This window comes from Gossypium raimondii, chromosome 7 (genome assembly GCF_025698545.1).
Source record: "Gossypium raimondii isolate GPD5lz chromosome 7, ASM2569854v1, whole genome shotgun sequence".
Lineage (NCBI taxonomy): Eukaryota > Viridiplantae > Streptophyta > Magnoliopsida > Malvales > Malvaceae > Gossypium > Gossypium raimondii.
In genome coordinates this window covers 18,077,195-18,091,608 of record NC_068571.1, presented here as the reverse complement: position 1 = coordinate 18,091,608, position 14,414 = coordinate 18,077,195, and the positions used below count along the sequence as shown (strand labels likewise).

General features: G+C 34.7%; 1 non-coding gene across 1 annotated transcript; it reads left to right on the top strand.

Annotated features, from left to right (window-relative positions):
• The first annotated feature begins 9,214 nt into the window (after positions 1-9,214).
• LOC128042646 (small nucleolar RNA R71) lies at positions 9,215-9,321 on the top strand. The gene has a single exon (XR_008198161.1). It is a non-coding gene; the product is annotated as a small nucleolar RNA R71 (small nucleolar RNA).
• Positions 9,322-14,414: the final 5,093 nt, after the last annotated feature.

Here is a 14,414-nt window from a genome sequence, read left to right as displayed (position 1 = left end):
ATGTTTATATTGTTACAAATAAGTTCACGGCAACTCGGTAAATTGCTAACTTATGAACATACTCACCTACCAAAATCCATTTATCTCTTGACTCTATTCCTATGTCAATTCAACCGATTAAACATATCTTAATAGACAAATATGTTATTGCACATACATACTTATTAAATCGAAATAATATCTTGTACATATCCCTATGTCAATTCAAGCAATTAACTCAATTTAATAAGAACATAAAAGACTATGTGAGGTAACAAAGTATCCTTGCCTTGAAACAGTTTAATCACAATAATCTTGCAAGTTATGCAAGGCAAATGTATCGTCAGATACCATTGCTAATCTAACCCTTATCTACCTTAGATGATTAAACATGCACTGATTAAGTACTATGTCCATTAATTACAATTTCAATCTGTTTAAATAATTAATTCATTAGTTACCTAACAATTTTAATGCAAGAATAACTTAGTCATGATTTTACTTAATCAAGCATCTTACCGAGGCCTATAACAACATAAACACAATTTCAATAATTTTAACAAATGAAATGCAATCAACTTAACACCAATTAAATTCAAGCTAAATTGACTAAATTAACCATTACAACAACATAAATATTCATAGAAATTTTCAGTATAACAACAACAAAAATTAAAGAGATAGGGAACAAGAATCGAATCCGGTGTTTTTTCGTGGCTTGACTAGTTGCTCCGTTCTTCCTTCTTTGTTGTCCTCATCGACCAAGGCTGCTATGAACACTTACTTGTTACTCCAAATAGCTGATCAATTCCCCTTTCCCAAGGGGAGAAATCAGCCAGAGAGCAAGAGAATTTTGGATTGGAAAAGAAGAGAGAAAGTGGAGAGAAGAGAGGAAATATGTGAATGCTTTAGGTGTGTTAATGGCCAGCCTAAGGGGGTTTTTATAGCTGAGGAGGGCTACTAAAAATAGCTAAAATTATCAGCCAATAAGCCCTCCCTTGGCCGGCCACACATGTGGCAAGGTTGATAATTTCAACTTTGCTAATTTAGGCTTAGGACAAATCTATAAAGCCACCAATTGTGGAGGGGTTTGAATGCAACTTGAACAAGTCTTCAAGGGCCTCTTTGCAAGCTGAAATAATCAGCTAATAAGCTGATTTGGTTCAGCTCTTGGAGCGGTTTTTGGGCTGTCCATTTCTTGCTCAGTTCGGTTCACTCGATTCAGTTCAACTGGACTACTTTTTCATAATTAATTAATAATAATTTATTAAGCCAAATTAAATTGGCAATAAATTAAAAATAATTATATTATGAATTAATACATATAATTTTGGACCGTCTTAGGCTGAAATTTAGTTCACCTCGATACTTCAAATTGCTGGTTTTGTGCTTCTAACAGTGTTTGCCGAGCCATGTTTCGCTCTTTGTGCAAATCCATCGAAAATAACCAAAATTCATCAAAATTAATTATAAAATTAACTAAAATTTTACATGTTCATATTTTAAGTACACTTTAATTATTTTGTAAAAATTAATTATTTTATAAAAATTAATTATTTTGTAAAAATTAATTATTTTTTCGACAAGAATTTTATCGAAACTGCATGATTTTAAGTCAAAAGGGTATGCCAAAATGTGTAAATTTTCGTGTTTCCACACCCCCAAACTTAATTCATTGCTCGTCCCGAGTAATGCACAAATTAAAAAGAATTACTCAGAAAAATCCTTTGTAAAATTCTTTCAGAATAACATTCTTCCCAGAATTATGAATTTAATATACTTATGCTCAAAAACAAGAAATTTGATAGTTATGCTACTTAAGTATACATATCGTTCAAACTAATCCCAACAAATATTATGATAGCACAATTAGAGTAAATGCTTCCTTAACAAGACATGTTAACCCTTACCAATTTGGTTTTATTTTCTTATTCAAGATTAAGCTGCAATCATTAAGTTTAACTTATGCCTTCATATGTTGAATATAGCAATTTCTCTCCACTAATGTAGGTAGTATAGAAAACTTGAATTAATAGGTCTTTAAAAAGGTTGTAACGTAGCTAGGCTAGAGGTAGGTAAAAGATAGATAAATTTAGGCTTTTAAACCCTAGACTCAGCTTCAATTGGACCTTTGGAATAATTTTCCTCAATACACCAACTTACTTTGCTTTCACATGCTCCTTTTTACATCTATTTTCTTTCAAGTACATGTGCTCTTTTTTTTGAGCATTTTACTGTATATACTACAATTTTTAGAGTATTTGATACTTCTTTCAACTCCTCCAAACTTATTTTCAAAGAATATTCTGAATAGTACTGAGTCTAGTGTTTGAGACAATTTAAAGATAATTAAGAGAGAAGTTATGACTAAATATTGCAAGGGTTCAAATAAAATTAGGCCACATAGTCTCAAAGTTGGGTTTCAAATGATAAAATTTCGTCAAGATTGGCACGAAAGGCTCAAACGGTCCAAACAAAAGTTGCCTAAATCATTTTCAACATTCCATGCTTCCTAGGATTTTGCCTCAAGAAACTACTAAGTCAATTCTAGAGACTTAAACTTTCATGCATGCCTACCTTTCTTAAGGAACTAAAAATTTTATGGTACAATCTGCATGCTTTATTAAAAATACATTTATACCATTATTCAACTAACATAACAATTTATTGAAATAATAGAACTTTATTTATACTGAAGTTTAGCATACTTAACAAAATTTCAAATTATTGAACAAAATATATCCTAATCATAATTAAAAGAACTATTTATTCTAAGTGGAAATAATTTCAATTTTTCGATCCCCCTACTTAAAAATAACAATGTCCTCATTGTTTAAAGTGAATAGATACTATACACCAGGTAGGATTCTAGAAAAGAGGAGGTGAGTCAATTTGACTTCTTAAGCACTAAGCTATTTCTAAATCCAATCCTAGACATGTATATATCTATTGCCACACTTTATACTTCATGACTTGTTCAATTTTATTAATGATTTCTAGCTCTTGTTTTATTATGAAAAAAATTCCTAATTAACTTTATCCTAAAATAACCTAAGAACATAAATAAAATAAAGTCGAGATCCCCCCTTTATTTATTTACAGATCTTTCGAATTTGACTTATATTTTGCTCCATCATTATTGTCTTTGCATGAATCGCTTCACTCCTTTTTTTGATAATGGGCTCCATGGTTCAAATATGTAATCTGGAAACTAAGGCACAAAAATAAATGGGTCATTGTAAATTTTTGTAAGAGCACTTCTCATTGAGTCATCCCTTATTTTTTAGTATTTCCAGTAAGCTTGTTGCTGTCGCTGCATATGTTGCATTATGTCCATTAACTTTGACAACTCATCCCGAAGATCTGGGCGAGGCGGTTGAGCTCTGAACATTGAAGTCTCGATATCAGGTTCAGCTTTTGGTTCCGTTGGTTCCACCTTATCAGGGACTTCAGCCGATTGCACTGGCTCGATCTCAGTGGGATCTTCTTCTTCTTCTTTTTCGGGATCCTTACTTTCTTCAACTCGTTGTTGTAGAACAGAGTCTCTAGCTATTCGATAGAGGTCCCAATCTGTGATTGTGCCCTGGCTATAGCCTGTCTTCCTTACGTTTGCAAGAATTTTAGCTTTCAAGCACAAAATTGTTATCGTAAAGGGAAAGTAAGCTGGGCCAGAACGTGAACGTCTAATGGCACAATTTCGCATTTCCCTCAGGATGATTTTTCCCACATCAATGGTCTTCCCAATTAGAATTGAGTATAATAAGATCATTCACTCTAATGAGATTGTAGTCCCATGTGAGCTAGGCATGAAGCTGAATCGGATGAAGTAGAACCATACCTTTGCGAGTGGTGTTAAATATTCTCTTGGACAAGTGTGGATTCCTTACTTTGACACAGTCTACTTAGAACCTGGAACTGCAAATTCCTCAAGAATTTCTTGTAAATTTTCAGACTCTATATTTCTCATCAATGAGGAATATTCGTCGTTTTCAAAATCAGGCAATTCAGAGAACTCTTTAATAGCGTTTGAAGTTATTGGTACCAATATAATTGCTTTCTTTCAATGTGAAACCTTTCTCTAGATGCATCTGTTGATTCTTGAAGATGCTCTCGTATCTTGTTTTGGCTTCTTCACAGTGGAACTTGTTTTGTGATTCGTCAATTTGGGCAGATGCACGAGTTCTCTTGCGAGACATGATTAACCTGAACATAAGATGGTAACAATTATTTTCTTAAAATTTTAATTAATAAAAATATTAATAAGTCAATAAATTGAAAAATTAGATAATTAAATTAAAATTTAGGAGAAAAATTGGTCTTACCACCTTTTTTGTAAAAATTAAGAGTTCTTAAGAAAAATAATTTTGAGTTAAAAGATGGAAAATTAATATAGGTTGAGGGGTTTTTGGCTAAGGATGGGTGAAAGGTTGGTGTGTCTTTGGGGTATGCAAAGCAGCTGTCCGGACCGCTGAGCGTGCTGGTGTGGGTGCGACGGTGTGCTCTTGACCAAACCAAGCCAAGGTCTTGTGGCTATGGAATTGTTAGGAGGTTTCGACACTTAAGGGTTTTGGTGTTTTTGGAGGGAACGGTGTATGAATGAAAAAAAAATAAGAATAGATGGGTGAAATTTATAGTGAAAAGAGTAGGAGCTAGAGTAGAATTCTTAAAAATTCTAAGTCCTAATTCTACTTAAAGTAAATAACAATTAATAATTAATATAATGCATATTAAATTATTATTTTCTATTAATTTATTAAGACAAAACTTATCGAATAAAATATGATTAAATTAAAACTAATCCTAACTCTAAATAAAGTCGATAATAATTAATATATATTATAATAAATATAATTATATATTAATAATTATCATCTATTCTTTTTATTGAACTAAAAACATTTATTCTAGATGCTTTTTAAAATATTTACAAAAGAGGCATCTAATTTTTAATATTTACAAAAAGAGCAACCAAATTTTTAAAAATAATTCAATTAAGTTCCTAGACTTAATGAAAATTCAAAATTGAGTTGCAACATAAAACTTGGATCAAAATTGACCCTTTTATTTGAAAAAATAAAAATTTATTTTGTCATTTAGGGAATAATTTCTTGGGAAATTATGTTAAAATCAATTCCCAGGAAAGATTGGAGAGGTCACAAGAGGTCCCGCTTAAGTTTCAATCTCCTAGACAAAATTTATTTAAACATACTAATCCCGAAAATATACCCTACATCATTTATTCAAACAGAATAACAAGAAAAATTAAATATCTGATAAAATGAATGAGATTTGATTCTGTTCAATTTTATCTCCCCAGTAATGTTTCAAGCGTTGAGCATTAACTCGAAAATTACCTCCCTTACCTTGAAGTTCAACAACTCCGTATGGATAGACTCGATGAATCATAAATGGACCAGACCAACGTGATTTTCACTTACCTGGAAAGAACGTTAATCTGGAATTGAATAACAAGACTTGCTGACCTGCTTCAAATTCTCGAACTTGAATGTTCTTGTCATGGCATTTCTTGAGTCTCTACTTAAATAATTTGGCATTCTCGCATGAATACATTCAGAATTCTTCTAACTCGTTAAGTTGAAGCATTCGTTTCTCTTTGACACTTTTAAGATCCAAGTCGAGTCATTGGAGTGCCCAGTAAGCTTTGTGTTCTAACTCCAAGGGTAGATGGCAGGCTTTCCCAAAGACTAACCTATAGGGTGAAATCCCTAAAGGTGTCTTGTATGATGTCCTGTAAGCCCATAAAGCATCATCCAGTCTTTTGGACCAATGTCATCGGTTTGGGCAAACTACCTTCTCAAGTATGCCTTTGATCCCCTTGTTTGCCAGTTCAGCTTGCCCATTCGTCAGCGGATGGTAAGCTGTAGCAACCTTGTGTTTCACTCCATGTTTATCTAATAACCATTTCAACCACTTGTTCACAAAATGGGACCCTTCATCGCTAATGATGGCTCTTGGGGTTCCAAACCTTGTGAACAAATGTTTCTACAAAAACTTCATTACAAACTTAGCATCGTTTGTCAGATATGCCTCTGCCTCAACCCATTTAGACACATAGCCTACTGCTACTAATATGTACTTGTGACCAAAAGACGGGGGGAAAGAACCGAGAAAGTCAATAGCCCAAACATCGAATAATTCTACCTCAATGGTGTTTGTTCGAGGCATCTCATTTCTGTTGGTGACATTTCCGACCCTTTGACATTGATCACAACTCCTTACGTAAGCATATGCATCTTTGAATAGTGTTGGCCAAAAGAATCTGGCTTGCAATACCTTGGCTGCAGTACGTGTACCTCTGAAGTGTCCCCCACTCGACGCTGAGTGACAATGGTATAAAATCTTATGTACTTCATCTTCTGCCATGCATCTCCTGATCATTTGATCTGTACACCTTTTTAAACAAATACGGTTCTTCCCAGAAATAGTACTTTACATCATAAATAAACTTTTTCTTTTGATGATACTTCTTATCAATCGACATCAAACCACAAGCTAAAAAGTTAGCAATATCAGCAAACCAAGAGGTATTATAGACATTATTTTCCTTCAATATGTGTTAATCTGTATGTCTCTCAAATTGGTATAAGAGGAGAGTTCCCTTCTTATGGCTCCAATCTGGACAAGTGGTCTGCTACTTCATTTTCCACTCCCTTTTGATCTTGAATTTCTAGATCAAACTCTAGAAGTAGAAGTACCCATCGGATCAGTCTCGGCTTAGCGTCTTTCTGGCAAGTAAATACTTAATTGCCGAGTGGTCTGGATAAACAGTCACTTTGGTACCTACAAGATAAGATCGAAACTTGTCAAAAGAAAACATAATAGCAAGTAACTCTTTGGTTATACCCCGAGTATCCATCGAGAAAATAGTAATAGTCTCGCCCTGCGAGTCTATCCAGCATCTGGTCCAAAAACGGCAAAGGAAAGTGATCTTTCCTAGTTGCCTTGTTCAGCTTCCGGTAATTGATGCAAATTCTCCATCCCGTAACCGTTCTAGTTGATATCGCCTCATTATCTTGTTTTCAATGACCATGATACCTCTTTTCTTTGGCACGCACTGGACCGGACTTGCCCATGAACTATCTGAGATGGGGTAAATTATTCCAGCATCTAACCATTTGATGATTTCTTTCTTGACTACGTCCTTCATGATGGGGTTTAGTCTTCGTTGTCCATTAATCGTCCCTTTTTTGCCATCTTCTATGATAATCTTGTGCATTCATACAGATGGACTAATTTCGCAAATATCAGCTATGGTCCATCCGTTAGCCTTCTTGAATTATTTCAACACCAGGATGAGTTTCGCTTCTTGCTCAGTAGTTAATTCTGCTGAAACAATTAAAGGCAGAGTAGAAGTGTTACCTAAATAAACATATTTGAAATGTAAGGGAAGTACCTTCAGTTCTAATTTAGGTGGCTCCTCGATTGACGTTTTTGGTTGGGCATAATCCATTTTCTCTAACTCCAAAGATTCAAAGCGGGATTGTAGATTAAATCCCCTTTGATTAGCTTCTAACAAAGCTAAGTATTCATCCTCCTCTTCATCATTTGGAGGATCTGATGTTAAAATTTGTTCCAATGGGTCCTCAACATAATTGAGTTCCTTCTCCATGGCCACATCCTCTAAATTTGACACTGCAGAACAACCATTAATTGTGTCAGGAAATCGTATGGACTTAAAAACGTTAAATGTTACCTGATCATCCTAAACACGCATAGTAAGCTTGTCCTTCTGTCCATGAATAAGGGTCTTTTCGGTTGTGAAGAATGGTCTTCCTAGGATGATTGACACCTCTTTGTCTGCTTCAAAGTCTAGAATCACAAAGTCAGCAGGAAAGATAAATTTGTCTACACATACCAATACGTCCTCGATTTTTCCTTCTGGATGTGCTAAGGATCAATCTGCTAATTGAAGTGTAACCGTAGTAGGTCTAACTTCACCTATCCCCAACTTTCTAAATATTAACATGGGCATTAAGTTGTCACTCGCACCCAATTCACATAGTGCCTTACCACAATATGTTGCTCCAATATTGCAAGGTATGGTAAAAAATCTAGAATTCTTCAATTTTGGGGGTAGTTTGTCTTGAAGATATGTGCTGCATTCCTTCGTTAGGGCTACCATCTCTCCAGGCATTTATTTTTTAGACAGGATATCCTTCATGAATTTGACGTATTTCGGTATTTGTTCAATTGCTTCAACCAATGGGATGTTGATATGAAGTTGCTTGAGTACGTCTAGGAAGTTTTTGAATTGAATTTCCTGCTTCTGCTTTTGAAATCTTTGAGGGTAAGGTGGTGGAGGTTTCTTTACTGGAACTGGTTGATTCATTTTCTATGGCAATTCTGCATCTAACTGAGTTATTAGTTGATCAGAAAGCTGGTTTAGAAGTTACCTTGTTAGATTTTACAGATTTAATTTTCGGTGAAACTGGAATTTCAACACTCGGTTGAACTTCCTCTGAGTCTTAAGCGTCAGCTGGCTCCATCTCAACTTTGACGGAATTGGGCTCTAAAGTCTTTCCACTCCTCAATGTTAACGCTTTACAATGCTCCTTCCCTGGATTCCTCGGATTCTTCGTATCACTAGGTAAAACACCTTGTGGTCGGTTTCTAAGTTCAGTTGCAGGTTGGCCCACTTGATTCTCCAAGTTCCTTAGAGAGGCATCAGTTTTTGCCATGTATGCCTTCAATAGATTCTCTAGGCTATTGGACGATTTAGCTTGGGTTGGTTTCTGAGCTTGTTGGAAAAAACTAGGTGGCTGGGTCGATCTAGGTTGGTTTCTGAGCCCTTGCCTTCCTCGATTTTGGTTTTGGTTACCCATGTAATAAAGCAGATTCTGGGTTCAATGGAAATTCTTCAAACAAATGTCCTTCCCCACAACAAACACATGCTACATTTTCAAATTGATTCAGTGGCTGTGCTGCAACACTATTACACCCATTAGTGGTAAGATTTTTTAACATTGAGGATATTGATGATACTTGAGATGCGAGTGAAGTAAGAGCGTCTCGTTCATGTATTCCAACGACTCGTCTTCATAACGCTGCTCGATTGGTTGACCATTGATAATTGTTGCTGGCAATCCTCTCAATGATTTCATAAGCCTCATTATAAGACTTAGAAAGAAAAGCACAATTACCAAAAGCATCCACTACCATCCTTGTGTGAGCATTAAGACCATTATGAAATGTCTCAAGTTGTATGCAATGTGGGATTCCGTGATGAGGGCACTTCTGTAATAATTCTTTGTACCTTTCCCATGCCTCATACAATGACTCATCATCCATTTATTGGAAAGTAGTGATCTCGTTCCTCAACTTAACATTCTTGCTAGGTGGGAAATACTTCATAAGGAGTTTTTCTGCTAACTCTTGCCATATTGAAATTGAGTTTGGTGGTAATGAGTTCAACCAAGCTCGAGCTCTATCCCTTAGTGAATATGGGAACAAATTCAAACGTAATGCATCTTCGGGTACTCTGGCTAACTTGAAAGATTCGCTCACCTCCATAAACAGTCTTAAGTGTAGGTGAGGATCTTCGGTAGGCATTCCACTGAATTGGCGCACTATCTGAAGCATCTGGAATATGACTGGCTTCAACTCAAACTGTTGTGCCTCAATTTTGGGTCTCATAATACCCGGATTAAGATCACGAAATACTGGCATGGCATACTGTCTCAAAGCTCTATCCCTATCATCAGCAATAAGGCAAGGATTTTGAGCAAGGTTTGCTCCATTTCCTTGATTCATATTTTCGAAGTTCATCTCTTTAGTCCTTCTCTGACTTGCTTGTCTTCTTCATTGTCGAGAAGTTCGTTCAATCTCAGGGTCTACTGGGAGTAAATCGATAATTCGGTCAATACTCATAAACACCTAAAACAATCATAGAAAAATTAACTAAGTTAAAATTTAAAGAGAAAAAATAAACCAAAATGCAAAACTAACAACTTCACAAATAATGAATTTTTTAAAACACAGTCCCCCAGCAACGGCGCCAAAAACATGGAATGATGGAAATGTACAAGTGTACACAATTGCAACAAGTAATTAAGTGACAAGTAAATGTTGACTTATCATGTAACACCGCTTACCCAAGCTCGTTTCCAGAGTCGGGCATGAGGCGTTACTTGACTTAACTTAAAAGTTTGGGGCATAAAATTTTACTTTTGAAATTAATTTCACTATTCACAACAAAGCTATCCCTAAATTTCCCTAAAATTAGATCCTTAAATTTCCCTAAAATTAGACTCATATATATTTTTACCATAAAATTTTCAGAATTTTTGGTTTAGTAAATTAGTACAGTTTATTAGTTAAAGTCTTCCCTATTTCACTGATCGACTGTCCTGACCTCTCGTCACTAAAATTTAATTTTCTCATTGTAGACTTCATATGGTGTTCTCACTTGTTTCTATAGAAAATAGACTCAATGAAGAATCTAGACATATAAATTACAACTCATAACTATTTTTGTACAATTTTTAATGATTTTCCAAAGTCAGAATAGGGGATTCTGAAAACAACTTTGACCTTGTCTAACTAAAATGTAAATATCTCAGAATACATAATTCCTTTGTCTAGACTGTTATTTTTATATGAAAATAGACTCAATAAAGTTTAATTCAATATCTCATTCACCATCTAATTCATTTTCTACTATCCTTGGTGATTTTTCAAAATCACGTCACTACTGCTGTCTCAAAACTGATTCACTACCAATTTTTACTTTGTCATGATTTCAATGCATAATTTATCACCTAGACTTTTATAACAACAAACACCTTCATACTTAAGCAATTTTAATAACTATTCATCATAAAATATTTACATATCATCTTTTAGTCATAATTTAAGAATATACAATTGAAATGACTAAGTCCCTATACATGCCATAGCTTGAAACATTTATCGTCTTAAAATACCGAGTTGTGGTGGTTGATAGTGTGAATGCTCTCCGACAACTTCAAGATCCTGACTATGCTTGATAATACTATATGAAAGAAAAAGAAATAAAAGAAGTAAGCATAAAGCTTAGTAAGTTTACAAGTAAATAAATAACAACATTTAACACAAATAATGATATGCAAGTATCATGTTCTTAAGTTTCCTCTTTACTTACTCTCATTTACTTGTTTATTTACTTACCTATTTAGATAACTTGAGATTACAACTTACTATTCTCTTGCTGAAGTATTGGTTCTCACTGATATCATAACATATTCTTAACTCTTATAACTCACCTCAAGTTGCTAATTATACTTTTACTTGAACTTCCATAGAACATAATCTGTTTTCTAGCCCGTTGAGCCACATTGGAATAATAAGGATACTTGGGTCTCATATCTAATAATGACATGCCAAAGCCATGTCCCAGACATGGTCTTACATGGGATGTTTCCTGTACTGCCAATGCCATATCCCATATATGGTCTTACATGAGAGTTCTCATATCGGTGCCCATGCCATGTCCCAAACATGGTCTTACGGGGGACCTCTCATCTCGGTGCCAATGCCATGTCCTAGACATGGTCTTACATGAGACCTCTCATAGTCTCAATAATGCCAATGCCATGTCCCAAACATGATCTTACATGGGATCTCTTTACCCAAATGTCATGACATTTGTATCCAATACACTCCTAATGTTTCAACGGGGCTTTTATCACTGATTCTCTGTCATCTCATACTTAAGTCAACATTAAATAATTTCATGAAATAAATAAATAATTGCTGGAAAATATCAGCATTAATAATAATTATTGAAATATTGCATTTATTTACCGTAAACTTACATCGGTACAAAAATGTGAGCAAATCTAACACTTTAGTCCTCAATCTTTTTCTTTCCCCGGTCTAGCTCCAGATTTCGTTCTTCTTGATCTATAATAGAAAATTTAGCTTATTTAATACTCACATTCATCAAAACAGTCCTTGACTCAATTTTGGCAAAATTATAGTTTTGCCCTTAAACTTTTGCATATTTACACTTTTACCCCAAAGCTCGGAAATTAAACTTCATCTATTATTATTATGTTTTATAACATGCTGAACATTTTTCCCTTCTATGACAACATCAAATTCTTACTCTAACACTTACTTATGAACATTAGGTATTTTTGCCGATTATATTTATTTACTCGTTTTCACTTAAAATTGACTAGCAAAAGTTGTTTAACATAATTCCTAGCTTCATATTATACCATAAAAAATCAAAATAAACATATTTCACCTATGAGTATTTTTCCAAATATGAACCCTAGGTTAAATTATTGCTAAAATAAGCTAAATTAAGTACCGGGATTCCAAAAACGTAAAGAACTTAAAAAACGGAGCTTGGAATCACTTACTATGAGCTTGAGAAAGTGAAGAAACCCTAGCTATGCCTTCCTTCAAGTTTTGGTAGCAAGCAAGGATGATGAACACAATTTTTACATCTTTTTCCCTTTTAATTCTATTTATTTACTAAATGACTAAAATGCCCTTACTTAAAAAAATCCTATTTCACTTATGTCATGTCCATTTTTGTCCATCACTAACTAATGGTATAAATACCATATAAGGACCCTTAATTTATAGTTCCATAACAATTAAATACCTTTAACATATAAAACTCAACTTTTGCACTTTTTACAATTTAGTCCTTTTGACTAAATTGAGTGCCCAAACGTCAAAATTTTTGAATGATATTTTCACGAAATATTTTCGTGAAATTGTAGGCCATAAAATATAGTAAAAATAAAATTTTCCTCATCGGATTTGTGGTCCTGAAACCACTGTTCCAACTAAGCCCTAAATCGGGATGTTACATTTCTCCCCCCTTTTAGGGATTTTCATCCTCGAAAATCTTACTTGTGAAGAGATTTAGGTACTGTTTTCGCATGGCCTCCTAAGGCTCCCATGTAGCCTCATCAAATGCATGCCTATTCCATAATACTTTCACAAGTGCAATACTTTTGTTCCTTAGTTGCTTAATCTCTCGATCAAGAATTTTTATCGGTTCTTCAACATAAGTCATGTCTGGTCGAATCTTAAGCTCTATCGGTGAGATCACATGTGACGGATTAGAACGATAATGACGTAACATAGACACATGGAATACATTATGAATCTTCTCTAACTCAGATGGCAAAGCTAACCGATATGCTAAGGGCCCAATTCTTTCAGTCACCTCGAACGGTCCAATGAATCGTGGACTTAGTTTGCCTTTCTTGCCAAATCTGGAATTTTTTTCCACGGGGATACTTTCAAAAACACTTTGTCACCAACTTGATACTCGATATCTTTTCTTTTTAAACCTGCATAAGACTTTTGTCTGTCTGAAGCTGCTTTTAAACAATCTCTGATAACTTTTACTTTCTCTTCCATTTCTTTGACTAAATCAACCCCATAAATTTGATTTTCCTTAAGTTCTGTCCAATCCAGAGGCGTACGACATTTATGTCCATACAAAGCTTCATAAGGTGTCATCTTCAAACTCGACTGATAACGATTATTATAGGTAAACTTTACCAACAGCAAATATTTCTCCCAGCTGCCTTGAAATTCTAAAACACAACATCTAAGCATATCTTCAAGTAACTGAATAACTCTTTGACTGACCATCGGTCTGAGGATGAAAAGCTGTACTGAAATTTAACTTTGTACCCAAAGCTTCCTGCAATTTGCTCCAAAATCGTGATGTAAATCTCGGATCTCTGTCTGAGATAATCGATAACAGTACTCCATGTAGTCTAACTATATCGGAAACATACAATTCAGCTAACTTTTCAAGTGAATAATCCATACAAACCGGAATAAAATGAGCTGACTTTGTTAGCTTATCAATTACAACCTATACTGTATCTTTCTTTTTCGGTGTCAACGGTAACCCTGCTACAAAATCCATGGTAACTTGGTCCCATTTCCACTCAGGAACTAACATAGGCTGCAATAAACCTGAATGTACTTGATGTTCAGCCTTCACCTGTTGACAGATCAAGCATCTAGAAACAAATTCTGAAATATCTCTTTTCATTCCTGCCCACCAGTACATTTTCTTCAGATCATTATACATCTTTGTACTACCTGGATGAATAGACAAAGAACTGCTATGTGCTTCCTGTAAGATCTTCCGAATAAGCTCATTATTCTTTGGCACACATACTCTGTCTCTAAACATCAAACAACCGTTAGATCCGATCTGAAAATTCGACTCTACACCCGATTCGCATTGAGCTCTTTTAACTTGCAACTCACTATCATTTTTCTGAGCTTCATAGATTTCTTCAAGAAATATCGGTTTAGCCTCAACTCAGCTAAAATTGAGCCGTCATCTGATAAAGCCAAACTGGTATTCAAAGCTCTCAATGCAAATAAAGATTTTCTACTCAAGGCATCAGCAACAACATTTGCCTTACTCGGGTGGTAGTCAATTA